Source organism: Rattus norvegicus, chromosome 11, assembly GCF_036323735.1.
Source record: "Rattus norvegicus strain BN/NHsdMcwi chromosome 11, GRCr8, whole genome shotgun sequence".
NCBI lineage: Eukaryota > Metazoa > Chordata > Mammalia > Rodentia > Muridae > Rattus > Rattus norvegicus.
Window position 1 is genome coordinate 42,435,712 of NC_086029.1, and position 22,264 is coordinate 42,457,975.

Below are 22,264 nucleotides of genomic sequence, written 5' to 3' on the forward strand. Positions count from 1 at the left end.
TGTGCGCACCTGATAAAGGGCCCTCTGTCCATGACGCCGAAGCCTCCAGGGGGCGCTAGCGAACAAAGATTAACCCTCCCGTTGCAGAAAGAGACTGACTGGTCATGCATCCCTCAGTCTAAGTGAGTTGTTGTAACAGCCAAGTGAAGTGAAAGGCTTCAGAGTCTTAACCCCGTGGTGTGGTGCTTGAAGGTTCAAGGCAGAGCAGGCTTCTTGCATTATCAAAAGTGGCATGAATTCATTCTTGTTCCCCTAGCCTTCACGTACTTATGTCTTGGGGCTGGGACAATAATAGCTCATTTGTTAAAATACAAGTGTGGGGACCAGGGTTCAATCCACCAGGACTCACATAAATAATTCCTCCCTCCATCCGTCCGTCCGTTCCTCCCTCCCTCCCTGCCTCATGCTCAAACCTCCAGAGTTGCTCTAAGAATGAGAGACTGGTGCAGCATCCTTGTATTCCCTCACCCACTTTAAGGATATAAAAGGTTCGCCAGGGTGGCAAGTTAGACAATTTCTTCAGCAAGAGCTGGTGCCAGGCTATGCCCACTTTGTTCCCGTCCCAGAGGGAATACTGCCTTCTTCCTGGCAAGTATGATGGCTTCTACTTCCAGAACTGACCTCAGCTGGACCTGCTGGTGTAGGCCTGTAACCACAGCTGTGTGGAAGTTAAAGGAGGAAAATGAAATTTTTCAATGTCTACCTGGGATACAGAGTGAGTAGAAGACTAATCTGGACTTGGTGAAGTGCTAACGTTGGAAGCACAGAGACCTGTGTTTAATCTCCAGATACTACTTTACAAAATAAACAAAAAAGAACCAGACGCAGTGACACAGGATTGTCGTCGAGACCTGTGATGGGGAGGTTGAGACAGGCTTGGTTTCTGGGTGGCCTAGAATTCATGGTGAATTTCAGTCCAGCATCACAAAAGGTGGATAGCACTAAGGAGCTATGCTTATGTCTGTGTTCTAATTTACACACACACACACACACAGAGAGGCACACACACCTGTACACACACTTGCACACCTGTACACACACAGGCATGCACATGCTTGCACACCTGTATATACACAATTGCCTACCTGTACACACAGACACACACACTTACGTGTACACACATAGGCACACACATGCTTGCATACCTATATACACACAGGTGCACACATGCTTGCACACCTGTAAACACACAGGCACACACATGCTTGCATACCTGTGCACACAGGCACACACACACACTTAGACACCTGTACATATACAGGCACACACATGCATGCACACCTGTATACACAGGCACACACACACACACTTAGACACCTGCGCATATACAAGCACACACACGCACAAACATATACACACATGTACACACAGGCACACACACAATTGCATACCTGTACATACACATGCTTGCATACCTGTACACACACAGGAGCACACACTTACACCTGTACACACACAGGCACACACACATAATTGCACATCTGTACACACACACAGGCACATGCCCATGCTCACACCCACACATACATGCACATATGCATGTGTGCACACATGTATGTACATACACACAGGAATTTTTCTACCTGACTGCTACTTTGAGGCTAAGATATTTTGAGGTTTCAAAATACCTGGCCTACAAGGAATCAGCTTCCTATTCTCACATCATACCCTGTCTACATAAAAAAGAGACAGTTTAACACGGAATCTGTGATCATCTGATTCTAAGCTGTTGCCAAAGGAGATGTCAGTCCATCTGTCTGTGGTTTCTAGACCTTTTATCAATTAGGTCAGAGATAACAGGCAGTGTTTAAGACATAGGATAACTGGGGGAGTGAATTTTTTTTCTAAAATGGAGTCTGTGATAAAGAGACAGATCTTTTTTTCCTCTTTATGGAGTCCATTCAGGATCAATACCTTGGCAAAATAAAAATTTTAAAGAATTATTAGGAAAGTGAAAAAAAAAGTCTCTGGTATCGGTCCAGTTGATTCAGGAGCCACAAACAGCTTCTGCTAAATAGCTTTTCAATGTTTTGTAAAGTCCTCAATTTTAATACTCATCCTCCACAACCTGCTAATGAGTAATTCATGCCCTGGCACTGGCCCCTAGTACTCTCGGAGTAGGCGGCTCTGGCATTGCGTCAGTCGGCTGGGCTGTTAGGGCAAAGACGTACAGACCCAGCAACTTCACATGCACATATTCCTCACAATCTGGGGTCCAGAAGTCAGAGGTCACACGGAGTGTGGGCTTGTTTCTCCTGGAGTTCCATTTCAGTTTACAGAAGAGACTCAGAATCTAGCTAAGTGCAGATATCTTTCTGATGCCCCACCCCCTCTTCTTGTAAGGACTTGGGTCCATTTTGGTTTGTTAGGACCTCACCCCTGCCAATCCCCCCCCCCACTCCCAGTGGCCTCCTGTATCTTTCATTACTTCCTTAAAGGCATAGTCTCCTAAGACGGTCACATGGAGGATAGCATGCTTCAATAAAAGCAGACTAATGGAGGGAGAGGGGACTTACACTGGAGAAAGCCACAGTTTGAACAAAATGCCCCACACACACTACCCCCATACTCTCCTTGCCTTGACTACTGGACATACTGTCTTTTCCAGGGTTTTCTTTTGATTCCTTATTTTCCTTTGGTCTCCTTGGGATTTTATTTTGATGAGTGAGTTCTGCCCTGTGCTCCCTCAGCTCAAGGGCAAGGTCAGAGCTGAGGTGGGCAGGTCTGTAAATCACATGGTTTCTCTAAAGTACTTGTAAGAGAGTGCTAGGCTCCTCTGTCCTGTGCAGGGCCCATCTTGTCACTTTCTGCCTTATGTGAGCTCAGACACACCAAACATTTTGTCAGGAGCACAAAAACCATAATGACATTAGCTCAGCCTTGGAGTGGAGACTCCTCTTCTCCTTTCCACAAAAGAGCATAAATTCCTCCTGTCAAATTATATATTTTGTTCCAAAAAACATGTCTGTTCCTATGTCCTTAGAAGTCTGCTGATTTAACACATGTGTTTCTGGGTAGCTGTGTACTTGTGCTCTGGGTGAGCGATATTCAGTAACTCCACTCTTGCTCACAGTATCTCAGAGAACTGGATGATTGTCCAACCATGTCAAATGTGTGTGCAATCAACTACGCCATACTTAGCACATCGTGCATCTAAAAGCCCTTCAAAAGAAATAATACAACTTCTAACCCCTCCGAAAAGAAGTTTTCTAAATAACTTACACTCCATTTGTAAAAATAAGACAAAGTGTAGTTCTTAAGTGAGGCAAGAAGATGTGTAAGATGCACAATAGTCAGTTTCACACATGGTCAGACAATCTTGGACTTTGCTAATTGTACAGAGGAACACCAGAAACTTTCCTGGTGATACCCACTTCCACCTGCCACCGTTAATTAGCTGCTATTAATTTTCAAATCCCGGTTAACATCTGGTCACATTTTACACTGAGTTCTAGCTTTCGGTTTCCTTGGAAACATTATGTGCTGTTAAGGCTTAAAAATAAACTGCCTGAGCCTTTGTTCTTGATATAAACGTTAGAGAATTGTCCTAACTGTTTGGTGGTACCGGCTCTCTTTACTCTCTTACTGGCCTATATGTTCATCACCTGGCCCTGTAGCTGTAACAGTTCCCACTAAAAGTTCACATTGTATCACTTCAATTGGAAGGCAGGATCCCAGGATCAGACATTATGCCCTGTCTGTTCTACAGCCCTGTGGTGATTTGTCTGCACTGCTGTAGCAAACTTCCTAAGACTGAAGAGTTTGCAAACAATGGAAGTTTATTCCTTGACGTTCCCAGAACTGAGAAATCCAAGATCAACATTCTGGCACATTTGCTCTGCTCTGTGCTACCAAGGTGGTAAGGTCATAACCAATGAGAAGAACTGCTGAATGCTGGGTCCTCGCCTTCTGGGGAGAGGAAAAACACAGGGACACAGATAGTCTCCTCCACCCCTTCTGTCAGGGCACTAATCACATTCATAAAGAAAGGGCTACCAGGACCAATGTCCTCATGAAAGGTCATCTTCTTGGGACATCCATTTGAGTTCTGGAGGAACACATACATCCAATAGAGATACTATTACAATGACAGCTCTCAAACTGTACACTGCCTGTCCCTGAGGTCAATAGCTTACACAAAAACAAAATTCAGCTTTCTGGTCAACCAGCTCTAATGCTCAGACACTGTTTGGTTTGGTCAGCACCCCTTCTTTGTAAGACTCTCTTGATGGAGGACTCTGCCCGTTGGTGTTCATTCTGGAGGATGCTTCCCTTGTTCTAGAACACATGGTCGTCAGAGGAGTAGCCATAGATAAGGTCCACAAGACCTTATTTTAAAAACCCTCCAAAGTTACATGTTTTGCAAAGGGTTCTTGATCCCTTAACATGGGTTGAATGTGCCTGACAGAAGAAACCAAACAGGAACTACACAGAGGTAGGGGGAAGGCAGCTCACAACAGTCTTCCCACACAGTACAATAACAAACTCTGAAATAGAGAGGAGAGCAGAATGATAAACTTGTAAGAAAGTCAAACAGCCAGGAACTCAAAGGAGAAAGCAAATTCATCTAACAAGTCACTGGAGAGAGGTCATATGGAAACTTTCACCCTGAGAGAGAGAGAATATTGAACCGTGAAGCTGAGTATGAAACCATTGCCAGGAGCAAAACCAAGAACAAAAGAAGCCTGGGTGCTCAAGGATTGTTACAGCCTTTTTACTGTTCCACATTAGACAAATATTTAACCTCTTTATGACCTCTTCCTTATCATTAACAGAGGAATAATAAAAATAAAGCTAAATTCACAGGACTGGAGAAATGGCTAGGCAGTTAAGAGCATGCAGAAAACTAGAGTTCCAGCTCCCACACGAGGTGGCTCACCACCACCTATAATTCCAGCACCAGGAGGGGGTCCAATGCCTCCTGATTAATATGATTTAAATGTCCTTAAATCATATTAATTTCAAACTGAGAAGGGTAAGTCACATCATTCCAAGGGTTGAAAGCAACATTCAGCACTGAATTGCTACAGCCTTTGGTGAATATCAACATCATTAGTCATAGTCATCATCGTCATCATCAACATCGTCATCAACATCACCACCACCATCATCACCATCATCATCTGCGGCACTATTTCTGTAGCATTCTAATTTGGCATCACTCCTTGAGACTTTTGGCACCCTTTGGTTCAAAGATCCCACACTGCATGGAAGCAAAGAGAAAATGAATTAAGCTTGGAAACATGATAATTGCTTCCAATTGTAAACAAAAGCAGAAAGAAAAATGAGCAGTGAAGACAGACACAGATCAACGATCTCTGAAGTGGGGAAAGAACCAGGTCAAACAGGCCCCAGAGAAAATGCTTTGTCCAATTAGAACAAAACAGAGCTGATGGCTGGGGAAGTGAAAGAGGTAGTCAGATTTAAGGACCAAGAGGCCATCTGTGGGGATCTTATAAGTTTTATAAGGCTATGAAAGCAGAAGGCAGGCTGTAAGATAGTCAATAGAGAGGGGTGGAATTCGAGGTCCTAACTCCCACTGCTCTGGGTTTGCTTCCTGTGACCGAGTGTGCATGTGCTTGCCAACCATGTGACAACAAGGGCCAGCATCCTCTTCACGGTGGGTCACAGACATCTTCTGCTTTCTACCCCTCTCATCCCACCATTCTGCTGTTTTTTATTTTTACTGCAACACACTCCTTTACCAATTAGTTTACCTACACCTCAAACTTTAGAGCCAAAATGAGTCCGACTTGAATTCCTAAGCAAGGTAGCATGGAGAATGCTGGGGTCAGCATTTCCCCTACAGTGAGAATTTCAAAATAAAAGATTTCGTACTTCTGGTGGTCATATTCAGTTCGTCTACTGCTGGATGAGCCAGCCAGTCTGTGAAATATGATGACTCCAGTTTCTAGAGGAGAGGACAAACTAAGAAATGAAAAGAGGGCTGGAGAAACAGCTCAGCTGCTAAATGCTTACTTTACTAGAACAAGGACCTGAGTTACAAGTACCTAGTGTGGTGGCATGCACTTGAAATCCCAGCACCAGGGAAGAAGAGATGGGCAGAGCTGAGGGATTACTCACCAATACAGCCTGGTTAGTGAGTCCGTGTCTCTAAAGAAAGGTGGACTATGCCTGAGGAACTATACCCCAGGTTTTCATCTGGCCTCAATATGAATGAATTTGCCATATACATATGTGTACAGACACACAGAGACACATCAAACATGCACATGCATTCACACATGTGTACACACACAGATACCTACATAAAAACACACAGACACATAGACACACATGTGTACATGAATGAGTATGCCATACACATGTGTTCAAACACACACAGACACAGAAACCTACATAGAAACACACATAGATACACACAAACACAGGGACACACATATATACATGCATACATATGCACATGTGTACACACACAGACACCTACATACAAACACACACAGAGATATACATACACATGTACATGCACATGCATATACACACATGTGTATATGAATGAATATGCCATATACATGTGTATACAGACAGACACACATGTATACACACACAGAGATGCCTACATAAAAACATACAGACACACATGTGTACATGAATGAGTGTGCCATACACATACCTAAACACACACAGACACATAACATGCACATGCACACACACATAGACACACATGTACAAGAATGAGTGTGCCATACACATACATGTACACATGCAGATACATATATGCACATGCACACATATACACATGTGTATACACAGATACCTACATAGAAACACACACACACACACACACATACACATGTACATGAATGAGTGTGGCATACACATACAAGTACTAACAAAGACACATACATACACATGCACACACATACACACGTGTGTACATGAATAAGCTATACATATATGTATACTAACACACACAGACACATGCACACACACACACACACACACACACACACACACACACACACACAGAGTGGAGGGCAAGGAGGTTGAGAAGAGAGAGAACACACTGGACCCTGGACCCTGGACCAGATCACTTCTGAAGCACAGTAACATGATTGCCTATTCATTGTTCTCCTTGGCCAACATTCTCTTGGGTTCATTTTCTTAGATGAGGGACTCTGAGTCTAATCTGCTGACTGAAACTTAAAATGGCCCTAATACAAGAAAAATAAATAAATAAATCAAAGGTCAACAGGAACAGGAAAAGTCAGAACCACCATGGCAGCACGTTTGATGGCATGGTGGTATAGCACTCTTGGAAGACAAATCAAATAGAAATCAATGAATTCTTTTCTTCAAACTCCTGTGGGAAAAGATGGGTGAAGACCCAAGCAAGCTGGGCCAGACTCTCAGTTTTGACTCAAGTGGTCAGTGAATATGAATTGCCTCTTTCTATAACTCAACCTGATTTTAGGCATAAGCTCCATCTTACTAGGATGGTAGACGCCTCCACCTTTCCTTCCCACAGGTCTACCAAGGTTCCACAGTACAATGTTTATTATTATCATGCTAACAGGATCTCTCCTATATCTGTAGGAAACTCCTAGATTGAGCTGACTGAGGTGAGAAGACCCATCCAAACTGTGGGTAACTCCATCCATGGACTTAGGTCTCGAGTTAAGAGGATAAGAGGAAGGGAAAGTAAAAGTGAATTCCAGCACGTAGCTCTCTGTTCCTGACTGACTGCAGACACACTATGAGCATCCTGCTCCTCCACCATACCATCTGCACCACAGCGGACTAAAACCTCAAACTGAACCAAAATAAATCCTCCCTCCTTCCGTTTCTCCTTCCCCCTCCCTTCCTTCCTCCCTCCCTTTCTCTCTCCCTCCTTCTCTCTCTCTTTCCGTCCCTTGCTTTCTCCTTCCCTCCTTCCCTTCTTCCCCCCCTCCCTTCCTTTTCTTCCTTCAGTTTCTTCTGTGAACTATTTTGTCACAGAAATGAGAAAAATAATACACACGTAAGGGGCTGGCAGAGTTCTGACACGTGCTTCATCACAAGGGCCTGGAACTCTGGACCACAGACATCTTCCTGTTTCTCTGCCTTCAGATCCTCCAGCCTTTTCTATGCTGTGCCAGTAGCAGAAGGCTTCTCAGCACAGCCATGCCAGGCCTGAAGTCATTCAGACAAGACTAAAGCTTTGCATTTTCTCTCTGCAGTTTTTCTAGGGAAGCAGACGATAGGTGGTCCATGAAGAGTCTGCTCTCACCACTATCCCAGCAGAACTCTCCAGGTTGGGCAAAGGAGACGAAAGCCTTCCTAACGTCTTTCCTCTGTGTACTAGGTCCACGCTTTGTCGTTCTCTTTCTGGATTAATCACTTCTCTCATAGCTGTGACACAGTACCAGAGAGAATTAAGTTGACGATGAGAGGATTTATTGTGGCTCACCGTTTCAAAGGACATGAGCCCACCACAGCAAGGGAGGTGTGGAAGCAAGACAGGGTGAGCAGAAGCACAGGGGCTGACTAGAGGCAGTGACAAATATCATCTCTAAGGCCTGCCTACAGCAGTCCACTCCAATACATTAGCTGTAAATCCCAAAGGCTCAACAACCTCCCAAGACAGTGTATGTAGGGAGCATCTCCTGTTTAAATTGTGTCACATCCCTCATTTGAGACCTCAGAGTCACCATTTAGCCAACAAGCATTGATCCTCCTGGTGTCCAGACTGGGGAGTAAAGCAAAGAAGACAGCAAGGGCAGAAAAGTCAGTGGGAGGCACCATGAAGTGATATCTCAGATGTTTTCTATCTCTCCACCAAGAAGACGCTGTGCACTGTAGAAGAAAAACATCTGGTAAAAGTCCTGGCAGAGGCTGAAGAATATGACTAGAGACTTCACATCCCTACATGTATGTAGCACTAGACATGCTGAGAGCCACCACACAGGACACCCAGAGACACTGCCCTGAGCCACACCCACCTCAGAATCAGATTTGAGCCTCCACCAGCTTTAGAAAGAACAGGGTTCAGAACCCCTGCAGAAGCCCTCATCAAATATTTTCTGAACTCGGGGTTTCCAAAATCTTATGGAAACTACAAGGAACTCCGTAGGGACAGTCTGGGACCATGGCTGCTCAAAACAGTTCCACAAGACAGTCCACACCAACCAAGTCTGCTGTGCGCGAACTGCCGGATTGTTCTAGAAAGGGTCATTACGAGTGTGCCCACTCAAGTTTTTTCCCTCTTCGTTAGGCAAATTTCATCACTGGTTTTTAAGTTTTGCTATTTACTGAGAATAATACCTTCCACCAGGAGACATTTATTCCGGAGATTAAAGTTCACAGTGTGGTTTTAAAGCTGGTGAACTGGCACGCATTTATTATTTTACTATCTCCTCTAAAAGAGCATTATTTTTGCATTTCCGGAGAAATTCAAAGCTTCCTGGGGAAGGGAGTCTGCGTTGGCTGGTGCTGTGACCTTCTCGTAGGAGAGGATACTTTCCACTTTTCAAATTATAAATGGAACCAAGAGAGCAGATATTGAGCAGAGCTCCCCACTTCCGCTGAGCTCACTTCCGCCGAGTTCTTCGCTTCCGCCCCTTGTTCAGGAAGTCCAGCTTCTTACTCCAATTTATCCACTCACACCTCTCATTCCTTACTGTTAACAGCTCTTTATCAATGGTGTCTGCTTGTTGAGGTCTTCAAAGCACAATCTTGGCCCCCTTCTCTACGCTGTGTTTACATTTGTCTCCCAGGAACTTTAGTAATCAGACAAGTGGCCCCACCACCACCTCCTGTTTGAAAATCATGCCGCAAAGCAGCAGCTAACTAGGCACGAATCAGGCTTATTAGGATAAACAAGTCTATATGTGCACGCTCCAATTTAAAAATTAAATTTTTTTAATTGGATTGGCAACCAGTCTGATCTGGACCTCTCTGGAATTCTGTGTCAAATGTAAATTTCTGAACTGTTCAAGGGCATCATGGGAAATTTCTCAACTCTCACTTCAAATGACACGAACAACACACAGACTCCGTGCCACGGAGTTCTGTAACGGGATGGCCCCGTATCACAACAGTGAGCTATGAATTCACTAAATTCTCTGCATCACCTCAACTCAGAGTTTAAAGTGCCTCTGGAAATGCTAAGTGGGATCCCTACCATGAAAGCTTTAAACCTGAAGCTAAAATAAATCTATTTGGTTTCCATCAGACATCCTTTCAGTTTTTTGACATGACTGTAGAGGTGTCTCAGTCCACTACCTGTATCACTCTAATTGAATCCCTGAGACCAGGTAATTTACACATGAAACTCAAGAAAGGAAGTGACCTCATAAACAAAGCTTACTGCAGACTTAACCAGTCAGGGCCAGGTGTTAACAATCAGAAAGGAGCCCTAATCTCTGGCACAGCTTGCATAGGTCTATCCTGGACTATCTCTGTCTTTCATCTTCTTAGGCTACCTTGAAGCCAATCACAGTACAACACCCTGTACAGGAGTTAAGTGCTGATGAGTGAAGGAGACTCTCTTAACACACAGCCATGTCAGCCATGTATTACTTTAATATCCTCAGGCTTGGCCGACCCTGGAGGAAACGTCTTTGTTCCTACCACTCCAAGCAAGGCATGTCCTGGAAAAAGCAAAGAACTCAGCTGAAACATGCCATTGCAACACTCCCACCACCTCCTTCAGTGGACCGTATGCCCTAGACCTTTATTCTCATGTCCTAAACACCCCAAGTCAAGGAATAGGACAACTAAAGATATCCCTGCTCCTCAGAACCAGCCAGACTTATTAAAACTAGCCAGTCCTCACGCTGCTGAGCCTGCCTCATCTGCTCTTTCTGAGAGAACCCACAATAAAAGTCCTTGTCTATATTTCCTTCCTCACCCCACTTCCCAACAACCTAGTGCTTCTCTGTGTGATTCCCAGGCATGTGGTGTGGCCCCTATTGGCATCTGAGAGTATAACAAATGATCCTCTCAATGGCAAATATCTATCATGTATTGGCTGGTCTATAACTGAATAATACTCACCGATGCTTGAAAGCTTACACACCCAATATTCATTGAGCCCTAGAATATTACAAAGTGAAGTCAGCCGGGACCCAGCAAGTGACAGCACAGGTCAAGTGGCAGAGTACTGTCCTATAGAGAAAGTCTATGTTGGCAAGAAGTGGGCAGATTGTCTTTCCTGGAACCTATGGTCTAGCAAATCCCCAGTGACCCTAACATCCAAGCAGCCCTGCAGAGTCCCTGCTTTTGCAACCAAAAAGACCTGTCCAATAGAATATTGTCTGCTCTGTTGGAGCCATTCCTCTAAGCCTGAAGAACTGAAAAAGGGTAAGAAGAAATGGTCCAGTCGAGGATGCAAGTCTAACTTAAAAAACTGTAATAGTGTCCCTGTAAAACATCCCCTTACACAGACCCATCAGGAGGCAACTTCCACCAAGAAAGGATTGCTTCGAGGTAGCTTAAGTTCCACAAAGGTGTTCACAACGTGATGAGAGCACAGGGCACCAACCTTCAGTCTTCAAAGGTCGCCTTAGGGATGTCTGGAGAACTGGAACAAGCATGGGGGATTCGTGCTGAGGTGAGGAGGTGGAGAAGTGGAACAGGACCAGACTGGCTTTTCTATCTATGGTTTTCTCCAGGTACTTCAGTTCAATACTATGACAGAAGAGAAATGTCCCCTGCAAACTTAAAATACAGTCTGCTTATTATAGACCAGTTTGAAGGTAACGTGGACCTCTTTCATTCCAACGAGCAGACGAAAATGGGAACGGGTTAGCTGTTCTCAGAATCATATAATCACAGTTATCAGTTTGAATTCCGGTCGCAACCACTGCAAAGCGATTTATCATCCAACACATCTCGAGGTTTTTAATTGTGTGCACTTGAACGGATTTGCATATTCTCTGCACTCTTCCTCCACGTCTTTCCTGATAAAGCACTTCCAACAAAACCATGCTCCAGAGGTTTAACTGCGTATTGTTCTTGCATATGTCCCAAAGCTGTGGGTAGTTGCTATTTCATGCTGAATATTCTTAGACTTACAAGGTAACCTGGATCTTAGGAAATGGTGCCACAACGCTGACTTCAAAAATGCTGACCCAGTTTTATGTTACTCATGGGCCTGGCCTATGTGTTATTTAAGAACTCTGGCTACTGCAAGGGAGGCTTTCCAAAACCCACCTCACTCGTGCCTTTGTTAGGAGAAGGGAAAAGCTAAGCTTCATTTAAGTGAGTCCTTTTTATGTGATATATGCCTTCTTTGGTCCATTCTGACTCAAGAACAAAATAGACTCAGAGTTATGAAACAATTAACACAACACACATAAAAAATGATATAAATAACACCAACAATAATGTAAACCCAACACCGCCCCCCACTAACCAGCCAACCAATCAGTGATATCTTTCAGGGCAGGAGCCGTAGCTCCATGGTTACGAACCCTTGCTGCGGGGTTGGGGATTTAGCTCAGTGATTGAGTGCTTGCCTAGCAAGCACAAGGCCCTGGGTTCAATCCCCAGCTCCGAAAAAAAAAAAAAAGAACCCTTGCTGCTCTGACCCAAGTTACATAGCCTATAACTGCCTGTAACTCCGGCTGCAAGGACTCCAACACCTTCTTCTGGCCTCCGCATGCATCTGCATACATGTGCACATACCCACACAGACACAACTGTAGATCCTGCAACTATTTAGAAGAAAGTAACGACTTTACACAATAAAATTATATAGGCGTGAAGAAAAGGTAAGCTTTGAACAGATATTACTGAGGCTGTGATTGTTTGTGTAGAAAACATCAAGTCCAAGTCCTACCTGAGTTCACACACCTAAAAAAAACCTATTCCAGTTTTTAATTAAGAATAAACAGCCCTGGGGCATCTGGAGACCCAATGTGGTTGCAGGAGGAGGTAGGCACTGAGAACAAAGCCAACAGACCCAACTGGGGCCAAACACAGAGAACAGAAACTCAAGATGAATCTTTTGAGCTGGGTTTCTCCCTCCCAAGACATAGCACAAATCCCAAAGATGCCAAGGGCTGACTATGAAGGAGTCGATGGAGAGAAAGAAGCCAGGCTTAAACAAAAGGGCTTCAGAGATGGAGGCTAAGCTGCTCTTTGTATTATCCTAAAGAAAATGGATTTCTCCCACCTAACAAAGGCCCCAAAGTAAGTTAACGTGACTTATATAAGGCACGTCACCATCATCTCAGACCTAGCAATGGATCCAGCCATCTCGGTACCTGTTGCTGATGGGGCCTAGTCAGCTCCCTTACCTAAATCCGACCAGGTAGCAACCACATAGGGAGTGGAGACAGGCCTTGTTTCAAATGCTAACCATTTCAGATAAGGTTTTGTTTCCTTGATTTCATGATCCCCATAGATTTTATGTTTTGAAAGCAATGACTATTCTACACAGCAGTCTGTGGAAAAGGAAATAACTCATTTCTAGAACAGGACACAAATAGCTCACCTAGCATATTCTTGGGCCTCAGGTTAAGGCTAGAGTTAAAGTTAGGATTAGCGTTGGGGTTGGAGTTAGTGTTGTGGTTGGGGTTAGGGTTAACATTGGGGTTGAGGTTAGGGTTAATGTTGGGGTAGTGTTATGGTTGAGGTTATGGTTATTATTGTTAAGGTTGGGGTTAGTGTTGGAGTTGGGGTTGGAGTTAAGGTTAGGGTTAGGGCTGGGGCTATGGTTATGGTGATGGTAGGATTTAGTGTTGGAGTTGGAGGTTATGGTTTGGGTTAGGGTTAGGGTTTGGGTTAGGATTAGTGTTGGGGTTGGGGTTAGGGTTAAAGTTAGGATTGGTGTTGGGGTGAGTGTTAGAGTTGGGGTTATGGTTAGGGTTGGGTTTGGGTTTGGGGTTAGGGTTCAGGATAGCAATCTAGACTCCCTTTCTACATCTGGATGGTTTAAAGATACAGCTGTGTAATGATGGATGTGAGGTTCTGTCAAGTGTACACTGGTGTTCTAAATTCGAATGGCCCCCATAAGCTCATATATTTGAATGCTCAGTTTACTGTTAGTGAAACTGGGAAAGATTAGAGGGTGTGCCCTTGTTAGAGGAGATGTGTCACTGATGGTGGCCTCTGAGGTTTCAGAAGCCAACCCCAGGCCCAGCGTCACTCTACCACCTCCAGATCAGGATGTAGAGCTCTCAGCTACTGCTCCAACGCCTGCCTTTTCTCCTCCATGATGACCACAGACCAACCCTCTAAAACTGCAAGCAAGCCCCAGTTAAATGCTTTCATTTATAAGAATTACCTTGGTCTCTCTTTGTAGCAATAGAACAGTAACTAAGACAAGGTAGCCAACCAGGTCTCTATGAAAATAGAATGGTTCAGACGAATGAGGAGAAAGTGACCAGGGTCCCTAAAATACAGTTTGGTGATAAAACTCAAGAGGCTATGGTAATGACGTGGTCTAAAAACAAGAGCAAGAAATTTACAAAACATTTCCTACGTAAACCTCAGAACTGTATCAGACAGCAGTCCACCTTTGCACATAAAATTTGTCCAAAAAGAATTCAACTCCCCAAATGAAAGATTATTTTCTTTAATTAAACAAAACACATTTAAATCACCCTGATCTATCACATAACAAAAGTTCCTCTTACCATTCACCTTCTGTCTCCCAACTGACTAAATGGGGTCAGAGATGATGACCATTCCTGACTCCCTCAGAGAAATGGCTGCAGAAACACCTGGATAAACATGAAGAGAGCTTCAAGGTGTGAAATGGAGGGGTAGCTGGCATTGCTTTCCAGGAAGTCTTCTCAAGATAATTTAAGCATGCATGAGGAGGTGATGAGAGAGATGAGAGAGAGAGAGAGAAAGAGAGAGAGAGAGAGAGAGAGAGAGAGAGAGAGAGAGATTGTGCTCCATAACTGACTGCTCGAAGTGCTCAGAGCTGCTGCAGTTTTTTTTTTTTTTTTTTTTTTAACCTGACAGGCTCTAAGCTTTGTATCAACCTATAACAAGATGGCCAAAAGTTCACGACTTAAACATTACGACCCCATCTCACAGCTCTGAGGGTCACCGATCCAGTCAGGATGGCCGGCTCCTCTACCTAGACTTCACAAGACCAAAGTCGGGGTGGCAGCCAGGTTGAGATTTTGTTTGAAACTTCTTAAGAATGGCTGAATCCCAAGGTGATTCTTTCTGGCTGCTTGCAGAATCCAGGGCCTTGTGGATATAGGACAAAGGTCCTTGGTTTACTTCTTGGAACTTTTCTCCACCCCTGAAGCTAACCTACATCCTTCCCAACCCACAAAACTGGTTATTTTGTCTTGTTCTTCAAATCCCTACAGCACTCCATGGAGAGAACTCTGCTTGGAAGGACTCGGATGACTGCATCAGGCCGTCCAGGTCACGGCAAGGCTGGCTGCACAGCTTAACATGATGCAATTATCCGAGTGACATTCAGTCATGCTTCCAGCTCCATGCATTAGAGAGAGATTTCTATGCAGGCCACGGCAGAAATCCTGTCTACACGAATGAAGCAGAGGATGAAAGTTAAGACCAGGAAGGCCGAGAAGGCTGAGCTGCTTCTAGTTTCTCTGTTTAGACAGAGTAAGTGGTCAAAACCCGTCTACATTCACTCTCACTGATGACTTCAGGAACACAGGGAACCCGTCGTTCTTTTCCTTGTGCTTCATACAACGATGCTGCTGCTCCTTAATACTTGAAAAGGTAACAACAGCAAAACAGGGTTCTCCAGACACAACAGGGCAGTTGTCCGTTTAAGCCACAGTGGTTGTAGCAGCATGCCCAAGACCTAGCTGTACAAGCTCAAGACAGACAAAATCCCAGCATGCCGTGGGAAAGGTCATGAAGTTCCATACCTACCTGAGGCTCTCAATAGCTACTGAGAGAGGGAAAGTATGTGACCCCTGAGAGGGCAACCCTATGCCCAGGTACATACTGTCTGCACTAAATGAACCCAGTAGATTTAACACACACACACACACACAAATGAAACTGTGAGAAAATGGTATGAGGGTTATAAGAGCGTTGGAAAGAAGGGACTGGATTAGATGTGATCAAAATAAATTATAATACATGTGAGATATTCTCAAAAAAGTTTAAAAAAATACGTACCAAGATACACAGTTAATACTTATCCCACACAGCTACACGGGCCCTTGTTTTAGTTAAGTGGGCCTGTGAATGAGAACATAGAAGAAAGACACACTAAGGGAGGGACAGCAACATCAGACATTGCAGCAGGGAGCCCTGACCCAGCCAGGTGGAGCGCGTGAAAAAACATCACCAAGTTGAAGGAAGAGCACTGAGCTCGTGCACTGGTTTTCAGAAAGAAGGCACGTGATGCTGTGCCTCACGGCTTCTGCCAGAGTCTCCCTGACTCCCTGCTTCCAATGCTCAACGCTTTGGGGGTGGGGTACTGAGCCTGATGCTTCTTTAGTCAATTGACAATAGTGGCCAGGAATGACAGAGAGTGCCATTAATTGCAGCATTCCAGAAGCAGATAGATCTCTGAACTTCCAGGTCCGTCAGGGATAGACTGCAAACCTTTCATTAAAAAACAGAAACAAAAGATTTTGAGATAGTTATCATTATTCAGCAACATATTGATATAATCAGTTTTCCATTTTCTCAATACCTTGTTTTTGAGCAAATGTAGCTATAACACGTTCAGGTTTTCTTTTCTTTTTTTGAATCTCTCTGAAGGATTTATTATTCTATGAAACTTTAGGCATCTTCCTTGGTTTATTCACGAAAACATTACTTCAGACATGAACGTAGAAGCCCTGTATCACAGATGTGAGCAGCATCATTTTCCAAATGCACACCTTGCCCCCTACCATCCTACAACACTGGGAAGCCTGGCTCAACTTGGTAATCCTTAGGTCCTGGTTAGCTGTGACCTAAGTAAGCCCTGAGTCCCAATGTGCTTTGATCAAACCCGCCCTGCCCTCCGTTCCTCTCCTCCAATGCCTCCTCTGTCCCCTCCCCCACTCTCCCCTCCAATGTCATGCATTCTTTCATCTCACTCACTGCTCATTTTAATTTTATTAAATAACATTAATTTAATACCTACCGATTCCATCTCGTGGTACGTGTGTGCACATCGGTGTGAGATCATGCTCGCTCAGACGTTGCATTCCTGAAGAAAACTGAGTTTGCCTGTTCCATTGGCCATCGACCACCAATAGCCCACCCAGCTAGAGGCAGAACTTTATGAGCCCCCTGCCCCCTCCATGCTGTGATTTGAGCTTGTGCAAGTCTTGTGCATACAGTTCTAGCTGTTGTGAGTTTGTGTGTGCACACCAAGGGCTCACTGCAATGAACATTTGCACATGAAGATGTGTGGACAGAGGGCTATACTCTGGGACGTACTACGGCTTCCTTGACCAGATGTTTTCTAGGCTTAGTTTCATTCATTTTTTTCCTCTGGGTAGGGGAGGTTTTCAAGGGCAGAGGGTGGATACGAAGGGATGAGGAGATGAGTGGGACTGGGGTGCATGATGGGAAACTCACAAAGAATCAATAAAAAGTTAAATAAATAAATACCTCTTTATCTTAAGATCAAAAATGAAAGTATATTCTAGATTTAATACTTGGAGCATATAAGTCAATACAGGTAGGCAGAGATGTGAACTTCTCTGAGGCATGGGATGTCCACAGGGCAGTTTGCGCTGTCTTACAATTGCAAGAAAGTATGTCGACCAAGATAAAAACTCTAGGCTTAATAGGGAAAATTCACCATTGGTCTTCCCACTTCTCCTACCTCATTAGGAGAAATAGCAATAAGGTCAGGGGTTCCTCAGCTATGTAACCAAACTGGCTGTAACTGAGGGAGAGCACTGGCCACCAATTTCCCCTTCCTTGGGCACATAGGGACGTGGATGGGACTGAGGACTTGTGTCACCAGTGGAAGAAAGAGGGCTAGTCAAGTCCTTCTTCTCTTACAGGGCAGCACCTCCCGCTTTCTCCTCTGGAATGAAAACTGGGGAACTAGAGAGCATGGGGCCGTGAGCCTGAGGCAGCTCAAATCCCCAGCTATTGCAGCAAAGCCCCAGAAGGAGCTGAGTCATTAAGACTGAGACAAAATAAGAAATCCTTAGGGATGAAGCCGCCGAGAAAACAGTACTTGGTAATGCAGTGTGCTCCGGCTGAACTGCCACAGCAGAGACATTGTTTTTTTTCTAAATCATACTTACAAGGATTCCTTGATCTGAATTCAGCTCAGATTTAGCTGTTCCAAATCTCACACTACAGGAGAAATAGGCCATGGCAACAGTAGGTAATAAACCATACATCTGGGTGTCTTAGTTAGGGTTTGACTGCTGTGAACAGACACCATGACCAAGGCAACTCTTACAAGGGACAGCATTTAATTGGGGCTGGCTTACAGGTTCAGAGGTTCAGTCCATGAACATCAAGGCAGGAACATGGCAGCATCCAGGCAGGCATGGTACAGGAGGACCTGAGAGTTCTACATCTTCATCTAAAGGCTGCTAGCAGAATACTGGCTTCCAGGCAGCTAGGAAGAGGGTCTTAAAGCCCACACCTATAGTGACACACCTACTCCAACAGGGCCACACCTTCTAATAGTGCCACTCCCTGGGCCGAGCACATGCAAAGCATCACATTGGAGGTTTAGGTTCTCTATCTATAACTCCTTCCACACACAGTTCTAGCCACACAAAGGTAAATGAGAAATCACCGACACCAAGAAACACTGAAAAATTATTCCTAAGAAATATCCTGAAATGTACCATTAGTGTAACCACATTAAAGTAATGCTTAATCTAGGTTTCAGCACAGACTGGTGTTTCTAAAGCCTCTGTTCTAAACTCTTGATTGGGGTTTGCAAGAGGAACCCAGCAGCAGAGCGCTAGATTCATAAGGAAAAGCAAAACTTCTCAAAAAGAAATTTCAAAAGCAGTATCTCAGGAGATGGCATGTGGCGTCATCTTGTCTGAGGTCATCACAATGGCTGTCAGAAGCTCCTTTCCAAGCTCGACAAGAGCTTGGCATTCTATTTAGCTGGTGAGTTAGAAATGAAAGTATGGTTTCCCCCCAAGCCTTGAAAGTTTAATCTATCCAATGCAGATAAATCTCAGCAGCACTGGGGGGAAGTTGGATTTAGTGAGAGGTTCATGTGTGGCATATTATTTCTGTCACACAGAAGATATGAGTTGTCAGGGCAGCCATAAAAGCAGCTAGCTGCCTGGCCAAGATTTGTGCTGATCTCTCTGTTCAATCCCCATGAGGTCTCGGTTTCTGAGCCACTGTTTTTCCACATACGTTTCTCAGACACATCTGTAAGCACAAGAAAATGTTTGCCACCAACATTCACTCTGCTGGCTCTCTGGTCACCTGGCTCAAACACTTCTCAGTTCTGAAGGCTTTGATGACTGTCATTTATGCTAGGACCAGAAAGACAGACAGGTCTGAAAAGCACCTGCTGTGCAAAGCCTGAGGACCTGAGTTCAGATCCCTGAGCAGCTATGTAAACGCTGGACTCAGCAGTAAGAAGAGATGGGGAACCCTGGAGCTCACTGCCCAGCCGGCCCACTGAAACCCTGAGTTCCAGGTTCAGTAAGAGACTGTCTCAGAAAGATAGGTGGAATACTCATAGCAGGAAATACGGAGATCAAGTGTGGAGCAGAGACTGAAGGAATGGCCATTCAGAGCCTGCCCCACCTGGGGATCCAGCCCATACACACACAGCTACCAAACCCAGACAAGATTGCTGATGCCAAGAAGTGCATGCTGACAGGAGTCTGATATATCTGTCTCCTGAGAGGCTTAGCCAGAGCATGACAAATACATAGTTGAATGCTCGCAGCCAACCATTGAACAGGGTCCCCATTGGAGGAGTTAGAGAAAGGATTGAAGGAGCTGAAGGGGCTTGCAACTCCATAGGAACAACAATACCAACCAGAGCTCTCAGGGACTAAACCACCATCCAAAGAGTACACATGGACAGACCTCATAGAAGATGGGGGAGGGGGAGAGGATAGGGAGTTTATGGGTAAGAAACTGGGAAAGAGGATATCATTGGAAATGTAAATTTAAAAATTCTCACCTGACATCAACCTCTGGTACCCCCACAATTCAGAGAGAGACAGAGAGACAGAGAGAGAAGGAGAGACAGAGAGACAGAGAGACAGAAGATAGACAGAAAGGGAAGACAGACAGAGAGAAAGAGAAACAGAAAGAGAGGAAAATTATCAATAATAGTGTTACCCAACTAAAATATATTTTAGGAATACAAAGCACATTAACAATGTATTGTTGTTTAGCCAAGCCTTCATAATGGAGTGACTAAATTAATGTATAGAATGGTAGCCACAGTCTCTGGTAACAGATTTATATCTTTCATATCAAATCAACAAATTTTACCCAGGATGTCCTAAAGAATAATTTAGCCTATTATAGAATTTTCCAATTTGATTTCCAGGCATGAGAAATGCTGCTGAAGTTCAATCAACATGTAGGCATCTGCCTTGTAACCATCCCATCTCCTCCCAGCAGAGCGTGGGTGCCTGCCTCCGGAGCAAATAGACACTCTCTCCAAGGAGCAGAACGGGCTCCCCGTATGAGATCTCGAGAGAAACCTGTAACTAAGCGAGTTGCAGAATCCAGTTTTGTCTTGGTTACCTTTCCTGTTGCTATGATAAAATATTCAAACAAAGGCAACTTAAAGCAGAGAGGGTTTATCCTCGAGTCGGAGCTCCTCGTGGTACAGAAATCAAACAGCAGGAGCTTGAGGCAGCTGACATATCCATTCCACAAGCAGAAAGCAGAGAGCAATGACTACACACCCCTCACAGTTCCCTTTCACTATTTTACACAGTCCAGGATCCACCCAGGCAATGGTTCCACCATCCAGGGAAGGTCCTTCCACCTCAATTAAGGCATTCCTAGAGGCCCATTTCTCGGGCACTTCTAGATTCTTCCGAGTTGACCATAAACACTAATCAACAGGACATTCATTCAATTGCCTTTTCAGTCCCCGATGAATCCGCTTTAGGATCCATTCTTGAAAGTAGTGGGCTTGTGAATGGAGTCAGGTACTAGTAATACACCTCTGGTATGAGTATGGGCCCATTAGGAAACTTTCCCTGTCTCCTAGACTTTAGAACAAGAACTCATCCACTCCCTTGTACACCTAAACTCATACACACCCTTTGGTTGTGGATTGGTAGATGTTTGAGTCTCTTGATGTCAAAAGCAATGAATGCATTAATCATTTAAAAATCTCTGTATGCCTTGGTCACTAAGAAATAGATAGTATTGGTGGCTCATCTGAATTCTCTGCTCTGAGCCTAACTCTTTTCAAGTCAAATTGTCATAAATTAGAATACAACAAACACAAGTAAGTTAGTGACCATTCTAGTTTCCTCTCTGCCACTGTGATTAGATTAAAAACAAACAACAAAAAAGAAAGAAAACCTGACCCAAATCCACTTACAAGAGGTTTATTTGGCTTACATATCTAGGCCATAGTCCATCACTGAGGGAAGTCAGGGCTGGAACTTGAAGCTGAAGTCATAGAGGAATGCTGTTCGTTGATACACTCAAAACCCCATGCTTACCTAGATTTCTTATACAGCCCAGAACCATCTGCCTAAGGAATGGTGCCTTCCATAGTGGACTGAACCCTCCTAGATTAACTACCAATCTAGATCATCTCTCCAGACATATCTACAAGCCAATTTGGGAACAATCCTCAAAATCCTAGACTCCTTTCTAGGATATGTCAGATTGACAATTAAGCTAACTAGGACAGTGGCATGTCACCTTGGGACAGTCTCTAGATAGAAACATGAAACTTACTGGCACCTCAGAAGCTCCCTTAAGGTCTTTTTCTAGCACTGCCTTCCAAACAGAACCACTCTCCTAGCTTAAATCCTAACTACAACTTATCTTAGTTTGTCTTCTTTTCCTTCTAGTTTAAGAACTTAAATAAACAAGTGTGTAGCAAATTTATTCTATTCTGCAGAGGTCTCTTCGCTCAACCTTGTGGCTGTGAGGTTTGTTCAGGTCGCTGCACACACACAGCTCTAATTGTCATCACGGTGTAGTTTTGTGGTAAGAATATATAGTTTTTCCATTCTATTATCCATAGGCAATGAATTTTTATAATAGTTCCCAAGTCTGTATGTATTATACATGATGCTAATATTTTCTCATTCAGTAACTTGCCCTGACAGTAAATAAATTTAACATCTTGCTTTACAAATAGCAAGACAGTGTATGCAAGCCCATAAGGGAGAGTATATATAAGGCAACTATGGAGGTCCTGATGAGGTATTTAGTC